Here is a 21872-nt window from a genome sequence, read left to right as displayed (position 1 = left end):
TAAATTTCTATTATTTAAACCACCAAGTTTGTGGTAATTTATTATAGGAACCCTAAGAAATTAACACAACTGCAATACCAATCACGTTATGATCTTTGCTGACATTCTGAAATGAAGTCAAATTAGTCTTGTCCACAATTAGCTTTTGTGGCGATTTGAAGTTTTTGTGGACCCCAGAAAATCCTGTACTTAAAGCTAATCCATTCTTATGTGTGTCAACCTACTGTAGGTGGGATCTTCTGATTAAATTACTCCAGTTAAGGGCCTTCGATTAGATTGTGGAACCCAGGCGGGGTCTTAATCCTCTTACTGGAGGCCTTTATAAATGGAGGAATAAAAAGCCGCAGACACAGAAAAAAAGCTGCAGAGACAGGGAGAAGCCTGGAGAGAGAAAAGCTACAAATGGAGCAGCCTGAAGCTGAAAGCAATGAGGCCCTGAGGCCCTAAGGTGAAGGGAAAAATGAGTGGCCATGTGCCTGATAGCTCACAGCTGCAGCTCAGGGAGAAAGCATCTCTGATGAAGCCTTAATTTGGATTTCACATCCTCAGAACTTTAACCTTTTAACCCCATTGTAAAAGCCAACCCATTTCTGATATATCGCTCTAAGCAACTTTAAGCAAACTAAAAGAGCCTTGGTTGGTGAGGTTTCATCATCCACTTAAGGGAAACAGTGTAACTCAATGGTTAGGACTATGCCATCCCTCTGCATCGGTTCAAATCCCAGCTCTATTTATTTACTAATTGATTATATGACCTGGGTCACAGTGTTTCTCCTCTTTGTGACTCAGTTACCTCATCTGTAAAATAGGACAATATTCATGGAGTTGTTTTGTGAATTAGATGAGCTCATGCCCAGAAAGTACTTGGTATGGTTCCTGATATACAATAAGAATTCAATGATGAAAACTACTACTATTACATTATAATGTTGCTATTATTTAGGCAAAACAACAACTTTTACCCCAAGCTAAATCTCATCATATTCTTTTATTCTCAGTTTTTTCAGGTGCAAATCTTTATCAGGACATTTAAAGTGATCTCAGCAAGGTAAAATAAGTGGAAATGTGCATGCTTCATTCTCTGAACTGTTGCTTTGGGGTATCTAATTTGATAAATTATGATGTTAATAGTTTTAAGATATCTATTTAATGTCATGCATTAAATGCATTTTGCTCATTAAAAAAACCTAAAGCTACTCTTCTTGTTTGAGACAGCTATATTATTTAGGTCAAAGTACTAACAAAGGCCTATTTTCTTAATTTTTAAGCTGCTGATACTTCACCAGGTAGTCTTTATCTTAATGTTTAATTATAACCAGAGCAACAGATGAAATTCTGATAAACCCCAGAGTAGGACTGGCATGAAGACAAAGCATTTGAAAACAGCAAGGGAGACAAAAGGTCTTGGTAAAATGTACAAAAGGCTTTCTAGCATGTCTTCTATCTCTTGGTTCTCTCTCCCAGCTACCACCATTTTCCATAGGTGAACTAAAAGTAACCTGCTGCCAGATGCTACAGGATCTCCAGACACCATGGGGGACTTGGAAGTTACCATATAACCTAATAAAAAATACTGAATCAAATATTTGGTCAAGTAAATGGTCAAGAGATGCTAAGACTCAGAATGTTAATTCACAAAGCCTTTAAGAGTCTCCTCCTCTTAAAATCGAAGCATCTTCCTTAAATACTTTAGTACTCATTACTGTAAAGGATCAAAAGTAGGGTTGACCTAAGAAATTAAAAGATTCTGAAAAAGGATATGGTAAAAATCATATCAGTTTCATAATTCTTTTGAGTGTCACAATCAAGAATTCTTAAGAAAATGGTAGAAGGTTCCCTGGGTGAGTAAGTGGCCTAATCTATATATTATTTTCTAGAGTCCTGGTAAAGCAGGTTGGGCAAAAAGACTTGTAGCTGCAAGAGATACCAATAGATACCATGAGAAAAATGGTCAAGACCTACTTAGTACCCTGGAACTGAGAACCTTCAACAAAGGAAAACAAAGGCTGCCTACCTTCTGGGGCTCTCCCAAGTAGACAGGGCATGCACTAATTAGCATAAGAGACAGGCTAGAGATCTCCCTCACTTCAGCAAGAGTGGTAATCATAGCCACAAGAGTTGCTAAGTCACAACAGGTAAGGATGAAAAAGGAGTGAAAGCAATGCAATCAACAAATTTCCCACCCTATCCCACCCCCAAATGCCAGTCAAAGTCAGTATGTGCTATCTGGAGTGGCAAAGAAACAACAGCCAGGAGATGAGCTCCAAGAACTCTAAGACTTAAAAAGAACTTGAGGGAAGCGGACTTGGCCCAGTGGTTAAAGGCATCTGTCTGCCACCTGGGAGGTTCGTGGTTCAAAGCCCCAGCCTCCTTGACCCCTGTGGAGCTGGCCCATGCATAGTGCTGATGTGCACAAGGAGTGCCCTGCCACACAGGGGTGTCTCCCACATAAGGGAGACCCACGCACAAGGAGTGCACCCCGTAAGGAGGCTGCCCAGGGCGAAAGAAAGTGCAGTCTGCCCATGAATGGTGCCGCCCACACGGAGAGCTGACCCAACAAGATGACGCAACAAAAAGAAACACAGATTCCCATGCCACTGACAACAACAGAAGCAGACAAAGAAGACCGCGCAGCAAATCGACACAGAGAACAGACAACTGGGGTGGGGGCTGGGGGGAAGGGGAGAGAAATAAAAAATAAATAAATAAATCTTTTTTTAAAAAAAAGAACTTGAAAGGTCTTGAGGCATCCCCGGATCCTGCAGGGAAAAGCAGGGACTTGGCAGAAAGCACAGAGTTGAGGTAAGGAACCTGGAGGGCAAGCTCATGGGGATTCAATTCTTTATTCTGATTATCACATCATCCACTGTCCTCCCGCAGGCAACTGAGGAGCTTCAGAGGCACAAGGCACAGAAATGATAGTTTGGTTTATGGTAGAAACAAATATAATTAAAGGGCTGTAGAAGAAATGGAAAATAAGACACACCTCTGGCCACATACAAGAAACAGGAGATAAGGGGCAGTCACTTGGCAGTGACAAACATATGCACAACCATACAGCACAGTTAAGTGTCAGTAAAATGTCCACAGCTGAGCTGTCCTGATCCGTCATGCAGAGAAAGGTGACAAAGGACACATGAAAGCCCCACTAAGGCCTGCAAATCAGAAAAAGCAAGCTGAAACTAAAGAAAAGTTCAAATGTTAGCAATCTCTAAGAAGCAGCTCTTTTACTTTTTATTTAATATAGAGGACTAAGGGGCCAGACATTGAAGTCAAATGGTTGCAGCTGGTGGGTATGGTACAGTTGAATTATACACCCCATAAAAAAGATGTTCTTAATCTTATTCCATTCCTGTGGAAGTGAACCAATTATAAATAGGACCTTTTGAAGATGTTCTTTTTAGATGAGGTGTGGCCCAACTGAGTGAGGTTGGGCCTTAATCCTATTAGTGGAAACTTGATGAAGAAAAAGCCACAAGGAAGACCAGAAGCTAGAAGTCAAGAGAACCAGGAAGGCAGGAGCAGATGTAGCTCAAGTGGTTGAGCACCTGCTTCCCATATACAAGGTCTCAGGTTCAATCCCCAGACTCCTAAAAACAAAAACAAAACAAGCAAAAAGACCAAACTCTCATTGGGGAGCGGATGTAGCTCAGTGGCTTCCCCAAAGTCCTAGGTTCCATCCTCGGAACCTCCTAAAAAAAAAAGAGAGAAACAGAGAGTAAACAAGGAAGAGAAAGGAGAGAACACTGCCATATGCATTGATTGTCATATGACAGAAAAGCCAAGGACCAAGGATCGTCAGCCAGCAGCCAGTCCACAGCCAGGCCACCTCTGAAGTCTGTGGGAAGAAAGCATCGCCTTGCTGAGGCCTTGATGTTGGTTTCCTCTTAGCCTCAAAACTATGAGCCAGGGAAACGGACTTTGGCCCAGTGGTTAGGGCGTCCGTCTACCACATGGGAGGTCCGCGGTTCAAACCCCGGGCCTCCTTGACCCGTGTGGAGCTGGCCATGCGCAGTGCTGATGCGCGCAAGGAGTGTCGTGCCACGCAAGGGTGTCCCCCGCGTGGGGGAGCCCCACGCGCAAGGAGTGCGCCCGTGAGGAAAGTCGCCCAGCGTGAAAAGAAAGAGCAGCCTGCCCAGGAATGGCGCCGCCCACACTTCCCGTGCCGCTGACGACAACAGAAGCGGACAAAGAAACAAGACGCAGCAAATAGACACCAAGAACAGACAACCAGGGGAGGGGGGGAAATTAAATAAATAAATAAATCTTTAAAAAAAAAAAAAAAAAAAAACCTATGAGCCAATAAATTCCTGTCATTAAGCCAACTGATATATGGCATTTGTCTTAGCAGCCAGGAAACTAAGACAGTGGGCATGATAAATTAGAAGGGACATGTCTGGTTCAGGGAAGCATGGGATGTAGGACCAAGCTGCAGCAGCCTCCAGACAGGCACCTGAAATGGTGGGGCACATCCCATTTAGGGAACCATAGAACCACTGACTATCTGGTTGCTTTCTTTTTAAAATTATGGAAATCCTAAAAGTGATTAAAATTTAGTTCCAAGGGATATAAATTAAAAGTAAATGCCCTTCCCTTCTACTCCCCCAATTGTTAACAAGATTAGATCACTACATATCCTTCAGGATCTTTTCTAGACACACAAAATGTTCTACAAGTTGCTTTTTTCACTCAACAATATGTTATGGACATTCTTCCACATTAGTACTTTCAGATCTACTGCATTCATTTTACCAAATGCAGAGTTAGAATACAGAATTTCAATGCTGGTAGATGAGCACAGACAGTCTTCAGGCCAACCCATTCCCCCTAAGTGATGGGATGCTCAGAGGTCCTGGATGCCTCTAAACACACAGGAAAGTACACGGAGCCTCTCAACATGGGAACATGCCAGCAGATATCACCATCATCTCGTTATCACCTTTGCTTGCCGAAGGGCATGAGCCTCAGAAAGAAAACAGGCAATGGCTTCTCAAGCGGCAGGCAAGAAGAAAGGAGGGAGATAAAATTATCTTAGAGCAAAATAATGGATTGTAATCAGTGAAGAACCTCACATATTTTAACTTTTTTTAATTGGCAATTAATTAGAATCGTTCTAAATTCATCCAAATTACTAAATTAGATGTTATTCATTCAGCAATCATATACTACCTATTTCCAAAACACATTTGAAGTGGCATCAACTTGTATTTTCATGAAGTTCATCCTCTTCCAGTTTCAAAGCCTTAAAAAAACAGATCAGGGCCTGCCCAACAAATAAGCTATTTATACCAGACAGCCAGGAGATGTCATTTGCTAGGTCTTGTGAGTAAATCAGTGCTACATCAGCAGAATAAAGAATGAGGTTAAGATCCTCAGCTTCAAAGACCATCCTTATATGAAGAAACATTTATGAAAAGAAAGAAACTTCATATTTAAAATATCAATTGTCAGTGACTCAAGGTACTGAAAATCTAATTAAGTATTCAAATCTTCAGAAACTCCAGTTTAGATTCCAGATAGAAAAATCTCTCCACCTAAATGTATAAACTTCACGGAAGCCAAAACCTACCTGCATGGCTAGCTTTTCAAACACTTTAGGAAACCTGAACTCAAACTAAAACCAGCATTATCTGCAAAGGTTACTAAGAGTGTAAGAAAATCCATTTTAAATAAACACAAATCTCAAAAAAAAAAAAAAAGCGTTCTCTTATCCTAGTCACACAATTTGCTATATAAAGAATGTGGTTTCTCAGTGGGAACTATCACTATTTTTTCTTCAATTTGTTACATACAGACATATGTACAGATGCATGCATATCATTTTATATTTTGTTTTTTCTCTTTTGCTGATTCTAGCAGTATACTGCCAGGTCTTAATGCCAGGCACTGAGCAACGCAAGCAAAGAATATTACCAGTGACAGGTGCAAAGTACATCACTGAGCCTGAGAGGCCCTCTACATCCAACACTGGTGGCATTATAAATTGGTCCAAAACTTTTGGTGAGAAATCAACAGCACAATCATAAATACTCCACGTCCTATTATCCAGTAATTCCATTCCCCTAATACACAGATCATTTTGGTGAATTTCCTTCTGCTCCCCAAACATGTTTTCATGCAGTTATGATCATGGCCCACATACAGTTTCTGCTTCTGGCTATACAGTTTTCCTCAGTCATTTTTAAAGGTTGGAAAGGGATGCCAATCACTGGGATGGAGGAGTCCTGCTGTGTCTGTTCATTTCTTCATTTTATCCTCACACCCTGTTATTTGTGAATAGCCTTCTGAGCACTGAGGTTATACAAAGCTTTATAAATTTTTGTTTCTATTGGGCAGACAAACGTAATTCTGGTTAAGAAACAGTTAGCTGGTAATAGTGATAGAAATAAATAGGAGTAGGAGTTGAAAGGCCTGGGTTTCTGCATCTTGAATTAGTTACACAATCTTAAGCAAATCAAAATTTCTCTGGGTCTGTTTCTTCACTTGTCAGTTGGCACCTACTATTTACTATTTTTTGGGCATTAGTCTAAGCACTTTGCAATATTATGTCATTACAACTCCAAAACAACACTATGAGGTAGGTCTTACCAACCTCATATGACAGCTGAGAAAACTGAGGCAAAAAGTAATCCAGCTAGCTGGAAGAGTGTGAGTGGAACACAAATTGTCCGGGCCTAGCACACACTCTTAATCACTGCAATGCTGGATTATTGAATTTCTGGGGTTCCTTCTGGTCTAACATTCCATGAGTTTGAAATTCTAGGAAGGAGCTACACATAGTCACAATTACGTCAATTTTTTATAGTTTCTCAATGCTTTTCACAAATAACAAATCCTTAATTTCAAATACTGAAAGTTTTAAAACAGCTACCAAAGACGCTGGCCCTCATGAAAGGTTAACCTAACATGAACTAGAAATCTATGTACTGCTTCACATGCTTCTTAACTATGCAACTCTTAGTTGATGGAAGAAGTTAACAGAATTGAAAAACAAGCAACATTTTGTATCTGGTATAACCAAGATTAGAAGTATAATCACATCCAGAGTTTTAAGGTTCACTAGCTAGTCACTGCTCACTAATATTTCAGGTTGGGCCTCTCCGCATTGAGGACTGCAGAGGTTTACCCAGCCACCCCCAGCCACCACCACCAGGCAAGGAAAAGAAGAAATTGCAATGACATCTCCAAGCCACCAGAGGACATATCTTCATCTAGATTAGATAGAAGCTTTCACCAAAAAGGCGTAACTGTGAAAAAACCCATCCTAGTTCACAGGCATCTTTTTTTTTCCCAAATAAACAAATAAGGCTGAGACCCACCCTTTCTTTTCTTTCTTCTTTCAAAATCCCAGTCTTTCCCCAGTCTGACTCAATCCTCATCCAAATGATGAATGAAATTACCACTCTCCAGGTCAAAGATTCTAGGACATTACTATGCACAAAAACTGAGCTGTGTGATAAAACCACAAATTCCTGGGCTGTACATCCATAGATTATGCATCCATGTGTCTGGCCTGGGGTTCAGGAATCTGCATTTCTGGCAAACACCCCCTAAACTCCCCATTACTGACACAGATGGCTGGTAGACCATGCTTTGAGAACTACTATTTCAAAAGCCTTAAGAGCAAAAGTTACATCTCTTTTAAATCACAATCTAAATATTGCCTCTACCCTCTTTAGGAATGAGAAGGTTTTCTCTTGTCTCTCTCTCCCTGTGCATCTGCCCATGTCTCCCCAGGCATCTTCTTAACAGACTTCCCTGCTCTTACTGGTTCACCGTTTTGGCCCTTACTAGGTAAGCTCTAGCTATTCCTGTAAGACGACCTAAATGGTAAAGTTCCTGGCAGTTTGAGCAACTCCTTTCTGACACTGAACATCTACATTAAGAGCATCAGAGCAATAACTTTGCTCCATGAGCTAATAAGTTGCTGACTTTCTATTAGGCTTCTCATATAGAGTCCTGTTTTAGTTTGCTAAATGCTGCCAAAGCGGTACACCAAAAATAAGTTGGCAATGAAAACTGAAGTTGATACAGATGCAAGAGTGCCCTTTGTGAGCTAGACAAGATGTACATCACTATTGCAGGGAGTGAGAATGTGGAGAAACATAGGAAAAATACACCTGGAGTGATCTATGGACTGGGATTAACAGTAACAATGAAGTATTTACACTTCTATGCCAAAGATGTACTGTATTGATAATGGGGGATTACGGAGCACAATATGGATATGGTCATAATCTGATATTATCTCATAATCTGAACAAATGTTCCACCACAGTGTGGTGTATTAATAGAGGGGTGTTATATGGGAATTCTGCACATATGCATGGTTGTTTTGTAAGTTTACAACTTCTGTCATAAAAATATATTTTTTAAAAAATAGGGTGGGTTGGGGGGAAAATACACCAAATGTAAGATAAGGACTACAGTTAGTAGTAAGATATTGACAATATTCTCTCATAATTTGTATTAAGGTTAATGAAAAAGTAAAAGAGGTTTTGGACTGTAAATTTTAAATCATTATATAATAACTAGGCTCAAACACATCTTTATTAATCAAAATAGGAACCATTACACTCAACACATTTTTGTTAACGAGAAATAAATTTGTTTATTCCTGAAGCATAAATATCCTTGCTTGGGAATTCAACGAACTCTTGGAAAGCATTTTCTGTATCCTGCTGTTGTAGAAGCATTTTCCCTGCAAAAAGTTGTCGAGATGCTTGAAGAAGTGGTAGTTGGTTTGTAAAAGGTCAGATGAATACAGCAAATGAGGCAAAACTTCCAAGCCCAATTTATTCAACTTTTTTTTTCTATCTGGTTGCATCATCTCTTTTTGATGCGTTGTTCTGCCACGCGGGGGGCCTGCACCTTACCACACAGGTCTGGACCACCTTTTTCCTTTTTTTTTTTTCTTATCACAAGGTTGCAGGGATCAAACCCAGGTTCTCCGTATGGTAAACGGGAGCTCATTGCTTGAGCCACAGCCACTTCCTTCATTCAACTTTTGAGTGTTGGTTGTACAATGTGCAGTCAGACATTGTCATGGAGAAGAATTGCCTTTCTGTTGACCAGAGCCAGCCAGCTGCAGGCATTGCACTTTTCAGTGCACCTCATTGATCTGCTGAGCATACTTCTCAGTTGTAATGGTTTCCCTGGGATTCAGAAAGCTGTAGTGGATCAGACCGCAGCAGACCACCAGTGACCATGACATTTTTTGGCTTTGGAAAGTGCTTTGGAGTTTCTTCTCGGTCCAACCACTGAAATGGTCATTGCCGGTTGTAATATAAAATCCACTTTTGTCACATGTCACAATCTGATTGAGAAATGGTTCATTGCTGTTGTGTAGAATAAGAGAAGATGACACTTCAAAACAATGGTTTTCTTTATTTTCGGTCAGGTCATGAGGCACCCACTAATCAAGCTTTCCATTTTGTTTCAAAGGCCAAATGACTATGGAATGGTCAACATTGAGTTCTTTGGCAACTTCTCGTGTAGTTATAAGAGTATCAGTTTCAATGATTGCTCTCAATTGGTTGTTGTCAACTTCCGATGGCTGGCCACTACGCTCCTCATCTTCAAGGCTCTCCTTTCCTCTGCAAAACTTGAGCCACCACTGCACCATACATTCATTAGCAGTTCCTGGGCCAAATGCGTTGCTGATGTTGTGAGTTGTCTCCACTGCTTTACAACCCATTTTGAACTCAAATAAGAAAATCACTCAAATTTGCTGTTTGTCTAACATCATTTCCATAGTCTAAAACATAAAACAAACAGCAAGTAATAAGTCATTAGCAAAAAACATAAAGCGAGAAATACACATTAAAATGATGTATAACATAACCACATTTATTTAAGAATGTATTCCAATATCAAATTGCAAATTTCAACAATACAAAACCATATTTACTTTTGCACCAACCTAAAAACAAATGTCTCACAACAATGCAGGTGTAGGTGGTGGGTTGATGTACGGGACCCCAGTATGATGTTATGCATGTTTGCTTTGTAAGTTCACAAATTTTACTATACACTTATTGTAAAATGATATAAAAGTAATAATAATTATTAATATTAATTCATGCATAAATTATATAAAAGTAATAATAATAATGGGGTGAGTTGGGGGAAAATACTTTGGTTAGTAGTAATTTTTGAGGATGTTCCTTAATCATCAGTTAAAAATATTTCACAACGATGCAAGGTATTAGTAGTAGGATAAGGTATGAGAGCCCTGTATGATGTTATGTATGTTTGTTTTCTAAGTTCACAACTATTATCATATACTTTTTGTTTATGTATGATATACTTCAATAAATTTTTCAAAATTTTTAAATTTTTAAAAACTTTTAAAAAGTTGGCTTTTGCAATGGGGATTTATTAACTTACAAGCTTACAGTTCTGAGGCTGTGAAAGTGTCCAAATCAAGACATCATCAGAGATTCTTTCTCCCCGAGTTGCAGTCTGTGTGGACTATCAAGCACATGGTGGCATGCACTGGTCTCTCCCCTCTTCTCACTGCTTTCAGCTTCTGCCTAAAGTGGCTTTCTCTCAATTTCTGTGTTCCACTGATTTCAGTTTCTGGCTCTCAAGGCCTTCACTCTCAGTTTCTGGGTTTCACTCTGTCTCTGCAGCTTTTTCCTGTATCTGCAGCTTTTTATTCCTCCATTTATAAAGGATACAGGATATAAAGGACACAGGGTGGCCACAAAGTCAAAATTTGTCAAGAACTCAGGGTCTGGTTTTTTTTTGTTGTTGTTGTTTTGTTTTTAGACAAAGTTTTCACTGAATGTTTAATGGGACAATAGGTGAACCCTGAGCATCAATCTAAATCTGCCATAACAGCAGACTGACATTTCCAGTAAACTTCGAATGTATTTCAAACAACCAAACATATCAAAATTTTTATAGTTTTATTAATCCTGTGGTGAAAAGTCTGCAAAATCACCAATCAAGTCACTGAAGAATCTTTACTCTTTCTATCTCTGGCTCACTTTTTGCCAACACCAACATTGGCCTTTGCAGTCCCCCCGACTTTCTTCATTCTGTTCTTGCATTCTTTTCGCTGTTTTCTTGAGGTCTTTTTCTTCTCATACAGGCCATGTCTTGCAAGTCTGTGTTTGGGTTCATTTTTCTTTGCATAAGCCAAGGAATCATAAATCATGCCAAAGCCAGTTGTCTTGCCACCACCAAAATGGGTTCTGAATCCAAATACAAAGATGACATCAGGTGTGGTCTTGTACATTTTGGCTAGTTTTTCCCGAATTTCTGTCTTAAGTACTGTTGCCTTCCCAGGATAAAGGACATCGATGACCATTTGTTTCCACTGAAGTAGTCTGTTAGTCATGAACTTCCTGGTCCAGATAGTTACAGTGTCATTTATGATGGCTGGAGTTCTTCAAGCAGCCAGGGAGGAAGACCCACCCTGGGTCATACAATCTAATCAAGGGTCCTTACCTGAAGTATTTTAATCAAAAGGTCCCATCTACAATAGGTTTACATGCACAGGAATGGATTAACCCTAAGGACATGATTTTTGGGGGTCCACAAAAGCTTCAAACTGCCACAAGTCCTTAATAGGCAGTCTAGGGTACTGAGAGAGTACAGCAATGCAAGGTGAGTACCTGGGCCTCATGGTCCACCCCTGTCTAACCCATCGGTCTGGCCAGATCAGAGGATGGACTTAACCACACTCAGGAGACCATGACAACAGGTAGGACACACTGTACACAGAGGGCAAGCAGTCTTATGGGTACTACAATAAAACACTGCCAACAGTTTGCTAATTAGATTAAAGGAACATATTTTACCATTGCTAAAATGAACTCTAAAACAGCATGATACCAAAAACTACATTAACTCCTCTTACATAAGAAACCCTTTTTATGAAATGCTTTTCTATGCAAACAGTCCCACCGTGACTGGGGTTTCAGTTACAAGGAACCAAAGACACAGGGTTTCTGATTACACTTCGGAGAAAAGGTACTGACAACTTACCACCAAGTGCCAGGAGCAGAATAGCTGATAATTCCCAGGGTTCACAGTCCAGCCCCAATAACAGAACTGTAACTGCTACAGGCTCTCAAGAGGCTCAACATGTTTGAGAGAAGCAGGCAGCTATGCAGGGGGCCTTGTGAAACACCAGGCCTTGAGCCAAACACAGTAACCTATCACCCAACCTGATGTTAAGATGCAGAACGAAGCACCTTTGCACCCAAACATGTTCCAGTCATGTAAGAGCAAATTCCAACCCTTATATCCACTTGGGAAACCAGGTGTAAGAGGCCCCCTGAATCCACTGAACAGGACATAGTCAGTTAAATACCTTGGCAGGTAGAAAGTATATAATACTTGGAAAGTACAAAACACATGCTACAAGGAAGTGACTAGTATAAGTCAGAGTGATGGTTACCTTTGGGGCAAACGAGAGGGTCATGATTGCAAAGGACACAGGGGTCTTCAACAGAGCCAGGAAAAGTCTATTTCTTAGCCTGGGTAGTAGTGACATGTTCACTTTTTGAAAACGAACTTTTTTTATGTACCTCAATGAAAGTGCGCCATGTTTTTAAAGGGCACCTGCATTTAAAGGCACTTTACTGCATGACCAGAGCTCTAGCCTTTACTCTTGGGATGACATACCCCTGAGGGAACCTGGGCCAGTCAGACCACAAGCACACTAGACAATCTGAGCTCAGCAAGTTACCAATGGACAGTCACACACCCCATAGCAAAGTCATTTGTTTATAGAGCTCTCAAAATTCTACAATTCAAATGTAGTGGTAGTCAATGTGGCACTTTATAAGCAAGAGAGAACACACAAGAATTAGTATTACCCACAGTTAATGGATTATGATAAAGTAATGTTTTATCCCTTGCAAAAATGTCATAGAGCAGGAGAGAAAGTGACAGGGACAGATAATCAGACTATTTAAAAATGAGGGCCTCACCTGTAGTGGTCTTTCTAAGTAGGGCTACTGGTCTTTGTGCCTCTCCCACATCCCTGACTGGCCACAGCTTTGCCTATTTCCTGGCAGCCACTTTCCCCATGCCCATAATAACTAATGAACATGAGGGTGGGTTAGCCTAAGTCCTAGATGGTCTTGAGAAAATTTTGTTTTAACTTCCTATTTTCCCCTTTGTTAATTTTTTAAATAAAGAAGGTGTTATATATTGTTACCTGCCCTTTTCTTCTTTCTAAAGTAAACAATGCAAGGGTCAGGAACTGTCTTACTCAACTTGTATTCCTGTTTTTTGTATACAGTGCCTGTTACCCAGTATATACACAATAGGTATTTGAGTGATTACCACAAAAAACAGTTTTCTAAAAACTATACTATAAGAAGATTCTTATACAAACCATCTATACTGACACTGAGGAATTTCCTTCTGCTGAAAAACATATTACAGTAGAATTTAAGTCAGTGTAGCACGAGCATCTACTATATCTGCCTGGAAAGAAATCAAGCAATAGCCTTAGAAATGGAGCTTGGGAGAGTATTCTTACATGCTGCCATTTATGCTATGTGAAAGATACACCTAGGCAAGCAATCAAGGGCATGGGTTTGGGAGCCAGATACAAGTAGGTTAAAATCTCAGGCAAGTTACTTAACCCCTCTGAACTATCTCTGAATTCTCCATTCCTGAGTCCCAAGAATGACAAGACAGTTACCTCCTTTGCCTCCAGTCTGTTTTAAATAGCTCTATCTTATTCCTCTGTGTATGATTTAAAAGTCAGCACATAACGGTGTCCAATGTCTGAGTCTCCTGTATTGGGGGTATCCTCCTCAGCAGACAAGTACCGGTGGGAGGGGAGCCCGACCATCATAGATTCCTCTATCTCTGGTCCCTAGCATGTGCACGTCACCAAGGGTTGGACAAGCAGATGCTTCCAGCCAAGACACAAGCAACACAAAGAAACAGAGGCCCAGGAAAATGCAGTTGAGACGTGTGGTGATAACTGTACATCCAGTATCCAAATGGTGCCAGCAAGGGCGGCACCTGGGTTGCCTGTGCTGGGGTGACACCTCATTGTTCCAGTGGTATGGTTCTTGCTATGGTTCTGGCCACCTAGCCTCCACTGGTACTGCTGCATATTCTTTCATTAAGTGCTTTTTCTGCTTAAGCACTATGTATAACCAAGAACACACAGACAAAGGTGGGAAAATGTTGACTACCTTTGGCTTTCAGAAGCTCATGAATACGATAAAAAATAAAACATCAGAAGACATCAAACCACAGAAGCAACAACTTAGAAAACAAGACTGAGCAAAGATTCACACTGCAAAAGTGGTATTGAATGAGTTTCTTGTCTTCTTACTGTAACCTTTATGTTAGCTCCTTTGTTTTTGAAGACAGATGCTTTCTCTATTTCCTTGACACAGTGGAGAACGTTAAGACCAAAAAAACATTGATTTTTTTTTTTCACTTTGTTGAAAGCTTCTTCTGTTCTCAAATTTCTCTCTCATTCTTGAAAACTGGAAGGCTAGGGATTATTAAATTCCCTAGCTTTCCATTCCATTTAACAAATCTTTACTAAATGCCTACCATGTCCAAGGCAATATATACATTTATACCTAAACTCATAATAAACAGAAACATTTCATATCAAATTCAACTGGGGATTTTGTAATAAATACTGGAATAAAACTTACTTTTAAATGTAAAACAGCAAAGTAATCATTCTATGAGTATTCAAGGTCCTACACAATAAATTCCAGTAGTACAAAACCAGAAGGTTCCAAAGTCATGACCCACGAGTCAAATGCAAACTATGAACAGGCTCTGTCTAACCCACATGGGTTGTTATTTAAGGTTTTCAATCAGGTACCTAAAAATCTGGATTTCCACCAAAACTGGAAGATCTGCCCACCCACTTGGCCTGCCACCTGGTATTAAGGAGCAGTCTCCAAGCAGCAGCTGCTCCTCTTACCAGGAACATGCAGCTCTCTGGTGTATCACAGTGCCCAGGGCCCACTATTACCTAACCCCGACCCACTTTACCAATTCATGTCACCCACCTGGCCCCAAGAGGCATTTGAGTTTGGGATTTAAAGACATCATGAATTGGGCTGTAAACACATACACACACATATTTCAAATGCATCTAAAGATAGAAACATTCTTTCCCACTTACATCATACATTCCCTGGATTTTAGACTTTGCAGAAATATTAAATTTTAAAACCACTTTTCACCTCTTTTAAATGCTCATATTCAGGAAATGACCATATGTTATGCATCCCCACTTTATTAACATTGCCATCTTTCAGGTGTGGGGAGGGTTTGGGCACATTTGACTATTTCACTAGGAAAAAAGCAGGTAAAGCACAACTTTTAAACACTTTTGCCTTAATCATCAAATTTTGAAAATATATCAAACATCCTAATTTTATGAGCAAAAACAGCTACAAATACATATTCTTATTTCTTCCAAATTTCCTTTTGGAAGAAAGGAAGTGGATAAAATTAAAAGGAAGCAGATAAAATTTCTCACGCTTTTTGTTCTCACATAGCACCAAACAGGGCTTGAATATTGTAGACACTCATTAAAAGGAAGCAGACAAAATTTCTCACACTTTTTATTCTTACACAGCACCAAACAGGGCTTGAAAATTATAGGCACTCAACAATATTTGGGAAATGCAGGTAGGCATGAAACAACAGAATAACATTACTTCTGAGCCAGAGGGCACCATCAGGATCCATTACAATATACCCAGTTCCTCCAGCTGTTTGAATTTCCTTACTTTTCTATGTCTAAGTCTAAACCATCAGAACTACCATCAATTCCATACAATTCCTAACCTCATCTTCCTACTAAAAAAAGTAAATGTTGGTTTTATAAAAACAGTACAAACTTAGGTTGACATTCCTATGAACATTTTCCCCTAAAAAAATAAGGGACAACATTCTACAATGAACTGAGGTGGTATTTCTTTGTTCAAAAGAGCTGTCTGGGTACCGAATAGACATAAATTAGATTTCTGGTAAGGACTGATAATAAGGGTGCCAGGGAAAGGAGGTAATGTGACCTAGCAAAAAGAGCACAGATTTTGGAGTCAGCAGACAGATGGTTTTCTGCATGTGAGGCAAAGGAATGTGGTGGTTAAATGCACTGAGTTTGGAGTCAAACAGGCTTGGGTCAGCGCTGACTCAGCCACTACTACAGAACCTAGAAGGGTGGCTTAAACTCTTGGAATCCTCATGTTTTCTTGTAAGAAACTGGGACTTCCCCATCATATGAGGCTATTGAGAGAGGCTGTGACAAGCCCCCAAGATGGAGTTAAGCACCCAGTGTGCCACCATGGAGGCAACAGTGGTTAATCTCCCTGGCTCTTTTTCAAAGCCTTGTCCCAACCTTCCAGGAATTTATATTTACATTTCTTATAACAATTTCCTTATACTGACAAAGCACAGCTAACTGTGGGCCATCAAGGGGATAGATGCCATGAAAACTAATGGATGGAATGGTGGGAAAATGGAGTCAGACATGGCAGGCAGGGCTCAACTCTCTGACAAAAACTGTCTGGAAATTGCATAGAGGAAACTGCTTTTGGTTCTCTCTATATCCTAACTCCTGAGAAAAAAATCTGTGCCCCATTAGTGAGTCCCTGGCCCAATTTTGATAACTGAAATTTGATAATTTTGATAATTGAAAATTTTTAAATTTTATAATAAGTTGAACCAATACCAAAGAGGAGCTGGGCAGGGAAAAAAAAAAATAGGCATGAGAGAGAAACTGGCCATCAGAATAACTTAACCAACATATTCAGATGCCTAGACATCAGCAAAAAATTACAAGCCATACTAGGAAACAGGAAGAGATGGCCCAGCCAAAGGAAACAAAGCAAACACCCTGAAGAGATAGAGGATTTAAGACAATTAATCAAAGATAATCACACAGCTCTCCTGAATCAATTCAAAGAATTGAAAGAAAATATGACTAAAGAGATAAAGAATATTACATAGGTGAGCATAAAGAAAAATCTGAAAGCCTTCAGAGAAAAGTAACAGACCTTATGGGAATGAAAGAGAAGCTGGAGGAGATTGAAAATATATTAGAGCACATAAGGGCAGATTTTAATTGCTTTAAGACAGGGAAACCGAATGACAATGTGAAACATACACACATATGCATTATCGGTGTCCCAGAGGGAGAAAAGAATGGAAACAGGACAGAAAGAATATTTGAGGACATAATGACCAAAAACTTTCAACCCTTAAAAAAGATATAAATATCAATATCCAAGAAGAACAACACACCCCGAACAGAATAACTCTGAATAGACCAACCCCAAGACATCTACTATTCAGAATAACAAATATTAGAGACAAAGAGGATTGTGAAAGCAGCAAGAGAAAAGCAAAGCATCACATACAAGGAAACTCAGTAAGATTAACTGCCAACCTCTAATCAGAAACCATGGAGGTGAGAAGAAAGTGGTATGCTGTATTTAAGGTACTGAAAGAGAAAAACTTCCAGCCAATAATTCTGTATCCAGCAAAACTATCCTTCAAACATGAGGGTGAGTTCGAAGCCTTCACAGACAAACAAAAACTGACAGAATATGTTACCAAAAGACCAGAATTACAAGAGATACTAAAGTGAGTGCTGTAGCCTAAAAGGAAAAAACAAGGGCAAGAGACTTGGAGAAGAGTGCAGAAATGAAGATTATTAGAAAGGGCAAATTAAAAGGTAAAGAGATAGACAATAGTACATTATGACAATAAAAAGCCAAGGACAAAATGGGAGAAATAAATATTGTTCTTAGTAATAACACTGAATGTTAATGGCTTCAACTCCCCAATCAAAACACACAGACTTATAAAATGGATAAAAAAATATAAGCCGCCTATATGCTGTCTACAAGAGACTCACCTCAGACATAAGGACACAGCCAGGTTAAAAGTGATAGGTTGGAAAAAGATGTTCCATGCAAATAGTAACCAAAAGAGAACTGGAATAGCGATACTATCAGACAAATTCAGTTTAAATGCATTTTAAATGAAGTTCAAGAAAGTCATTATATATTATTAAAAGGGGCAATTCACCAAGAAAAAATAACTACACTAAATATTTACGCACCTAACCTGACTGCCCAAGATATATGAGGCACACACTGGTAAACCTGAAGGGAAAAACAGATGTCACTACAATAATAGAGACTTCAATATACCACTCTCAGTATTGGACAGAACATTTGGACAGAGGATAAACAAGAGAACTTGAATAATATGATAAATGAATTAGACCTAGCAGACATCTATAAGAGCACTGTACCCCAAAGTAATAGGATTTATATTCTTTTCGAGTGCTCATGGATCCTTCTCCAAGATATACCATATGACAAGTCTCAATAAATTTAAAAAGACTGAAATTATACAAAATACTTTATCTGATCATAACAAATGAAACTGGAAATCAATAATGGGCAGAAAAAGGGAAAATATGGAGATTAAACAAGACAAATAATCAGTGGATCAAAGAAAAAACTGTGAGAGAAATTCAGTTAATATCTTGAGACAAATGAAAATGAAAGCACACCATATCAAAACCTATGGGACACCACAAAGGCAGTTCTGAGAGGGAAATTTATAGCTCTCAACACTTACATTAAAAATGAAAAAAAGGGGAAGCGGACTTGGCTCAATGGTTAGAGTGTCTGCCTACCACATGGGAGGTCCAAGGTTCAAACCCAGGACCTCCTTGACCTGTGTGGAGCTGGCCCATGCACAGTACTGATGTGCACAAGGAGTGCCATGCCACACGGGGTGTGCCATGTAAGGAAAGCCGCCCCACATGAAAAAAAAAAAGAGTTCAGCCTGCCCAGGAGTGGCACTGCACAAACACATGGAGAGCTGATGCAGCAAGATGACACAACAAAAAGAGACACAGATTCCCGGTGCTGCTGACAAGAACAGATGCAGACACAGAAGAACACAGCACATGGACACAGAGAACAGACAACTGGGGGAGGGGGAGGGAAGAAAAATAAATAAAAATAAATCTTAAAAAAAAAAAAGAAGAAATATGGGGAGCTGATGTGGCACAGTGACTGCGTGCTGGCTTCCCATATATGAGATCCCAGGTTCAACCCCTGGTCCCAGTACCTCAAAAAAAAAAAAAAAAAGAAAGAAGAATAAAGAGCTAAAATTGGAGATCTAAATGCACACCTGGAGGAAATAGAAAAAGAACAACTAATCCCAAACTAAGTAGAAAGAAAGAAAAATAAAGATCAGAGCCAAAATAAATGAAATCAAGAACAAAAAAAAACAATACAAACAATACAAAATCAACAAAACCAAAAGTTGGTTCTTTAAGAAGATCAACCAAATCAACAAACCATTAGCTAGCTCACACACAAAAAAGAGAGAAGACACAAATAAATAAAATCAGAAATGAGAGGGAGTATATTACCACTGACCCCAGAGAAATGAGAGAGATCATAAGAGGATACTATGAACAAATGTATGCCAAAAAAACTAGACAATGTAGATGAGATGGACAAAGTCCTAGAAACATATAAACTACCTACACTGACCCTAGAAGAAACAGAAGAACTCAACAAACCAATAACAAGTGAAGAGATTGAAACAGTCATCAAATACCTCCCAAAAGGACCAGATGATTTCACAGGTGAATTCTACCAATCATTCAAAGACAATCTAATACCAAGCTCTTCTGAAAAACTGAACAAGAACACTGATGAAGAAGGACAACCACCACACCATGGAGCCTAGAGTGCCTACAACTGAAAGTAGGAGGATTGCATCCAGTATCCATGTGGAATCTGAGCCTCCTCTTGACACAGAGGTGCAATGGACACAACCAATCCAAGGTCCACAGAGAAAAGGTGGCATTGGTGTGGGGAAAGAGGCCATGGTGGCTGATGGGTATGGGGAATGGGAGGAAGAGATGAAATGTGGAGGGGTTTTTGGGACTTGGAGTTGCCCTGGGTTGCCCTGGATGGTGCTTCAGGGGCAATCACCAGACATTGTAAACCCTCCCAGGACCCACTGGATGGAACGTGGGAGAGTATGGGCTATGATGTGGACCATTGACGATGAGGTGCAGAGATGCCCAGAGATATACTTACCAAATGCAATGGATGTGTCATGATGATGGGAGTGAGTGTTGCTGGGGGGGGAGTGGTGGGGTGGGGGTGGTGGGGTTGAATGGGACCTCATATTTTTTGAATGTAATATTTTTACAAAATGAAAATTTAAAAAAAAAAAAAGAACACTACCCAAACTCATTCTATAAAGCCAACATCACCCTAATACCAAAACCAGATAAAGACATTATGAAAAAAGAAAATTATAGACCAATATTTCTAATGAATATAGATGCAAAAATCCTCAACAAAACACTTGCAAACCAAATCCAAAAGCACAATGAAAGAATTATACACCATGAACAAGTGGATTTTATCCCAATTATGCAAGGGTGGTTTAACACAAGAAAATCAGTTAGTGCAATAAACTACATTGATAAATTGAAGAAGAAAAATAACATGATCCTCTTGATGCAGAAAAGGTATTTGCCAAAATATAGCACCCTTTCTTAATAAAACACTCCAAAAGATAGGAAGAGAAAGCTTTTTTATATGGTAAAGTGCATATTTGAAAAACCTTCAGCTAGCATTGTACTCAACGGTGAAAGACTGAAAGCTTTCTCACTGACATCAGGAACAAGACAAGGATGTCCACTGTCACCATTGTTACTCAATATTGTGCTAGAAGTTCTAAATAGAGCAATTAGACTAGAAAAAGAAAATAAGAAAGGAAGCAGTAAAACTTTCACTATTTGCTGATGATATGATCCTTTATCTGGAAAATCCTGAAAAATACATAACAAAGCTACTAGAACTAATATATGAGTTCAGATATAAGAGTAATATGAAAAAATCAACAGTGTTTTTATGCACTACTGATATGTAACCTGAGGAGGAAATCAGAAAAAAAAAATTCCATTTAAAATAGCAACTAAAAAAATCAAGTATTTAGGGATAAACTTACCAAGGACATAAAGGACCTGCATTTAGAAAACTACAAAACATTGCTAAAATAAACCAAAGAAGACTTAAATAAATGGAAGAACATTCCCTGTTCATGGATTAGAAGACTAAATATCATTAAGATGTCAATTCTATCCTACCTGATTTACAGATTCAATGTAATCCCAATTAGCCTTTTTTGCAGAAATGGGTAGCCAATTATCAAATTTATCCAAAAGGGTAAGGGGCTCTGAATAGCCAAAAATGTCTTTAAAAAGAACAAAGTTGGAAGACTCTTTCTGATTGTAAAGCATAGTACTTAGCTACAGTGGTAAAAACATCAAGGTACTGGCATAAAGACAGACAGACTGACCAATGGAATAGAATCAAGAACTCAGAAATAGACCCTCACATCTACACTCAAGTGATTTTTAACAAGACTGTAAGCCTACCCAGCTAGGCCAGAACAGTCTATTCAACAAATTGTGCTGGAAGAACCGGATAGCCATATTAAAAAAAAAAAAAGAAAGAAAGAAAGAGGGCCCTATCTCACACCTTATACAAAAATTAATTAATTTAAATATAAAAGCAACAACCATAAAACTCCTACAACAAAATGTAGGTAAACATTTTCAAGATACTGTGATAGGCAGTAGTTTCTTAAACCTTATACCTGAAGCACAAGCAACAAAAGAAATAGATAAGTGGGGCCTCCTCAAAATTTAACACTTTGGTACCTAAAAGGACTTTGTCAAAAAGGTGAAAAGGCAACAACTCAATGGGAGAAAATTTTTGGCAATCATATATCCAATTAGGGTTTAATGTCCACGATATATAGATCATACAACTCAACAATAAAAAGACAAACTACCCAAT

General features: G+C 39.2%; 1 protein-coding gene and 1 pseudogene across 25 annotated transcripts in view; both read right to left on the bottom strand.

The window, feature by feature from the left end:
• SGMS1 (sphingomyelin synthase 1) overlaps window positions 1-21872 on the bottom strand; it is a 390648-nt gene that overhangs the window by 310146 nt on the left and 58630 nt on the right. The gene's annotated exons all lie outside the window — the stretch shown is intronic.
• LOC101444434 (small ribosomal subunit protein eS24 pseudogene) lies at window positions 10991-11317 on the bottom strand (annotated as a pseudogene).

This window comes from Dasypus novemcinctus, chromosome 6 (genome assembly GCF_030445035.2).
Source record: "Dasypus novemcinctus isolate mDasNov1 chromosome 6, mDasNov1.1.hap2, whole genome shotgun sequence".
Taxonomy (NCBI): Eukaryota; Metazoa; Chordata; class Mammalia; order Cingulata; family Dasypodidae; genus Dasypus; species Dasypus novemcinctus.
This window is presented reverse-complemented; position numbering and strand designations above follow the sequence as displayed.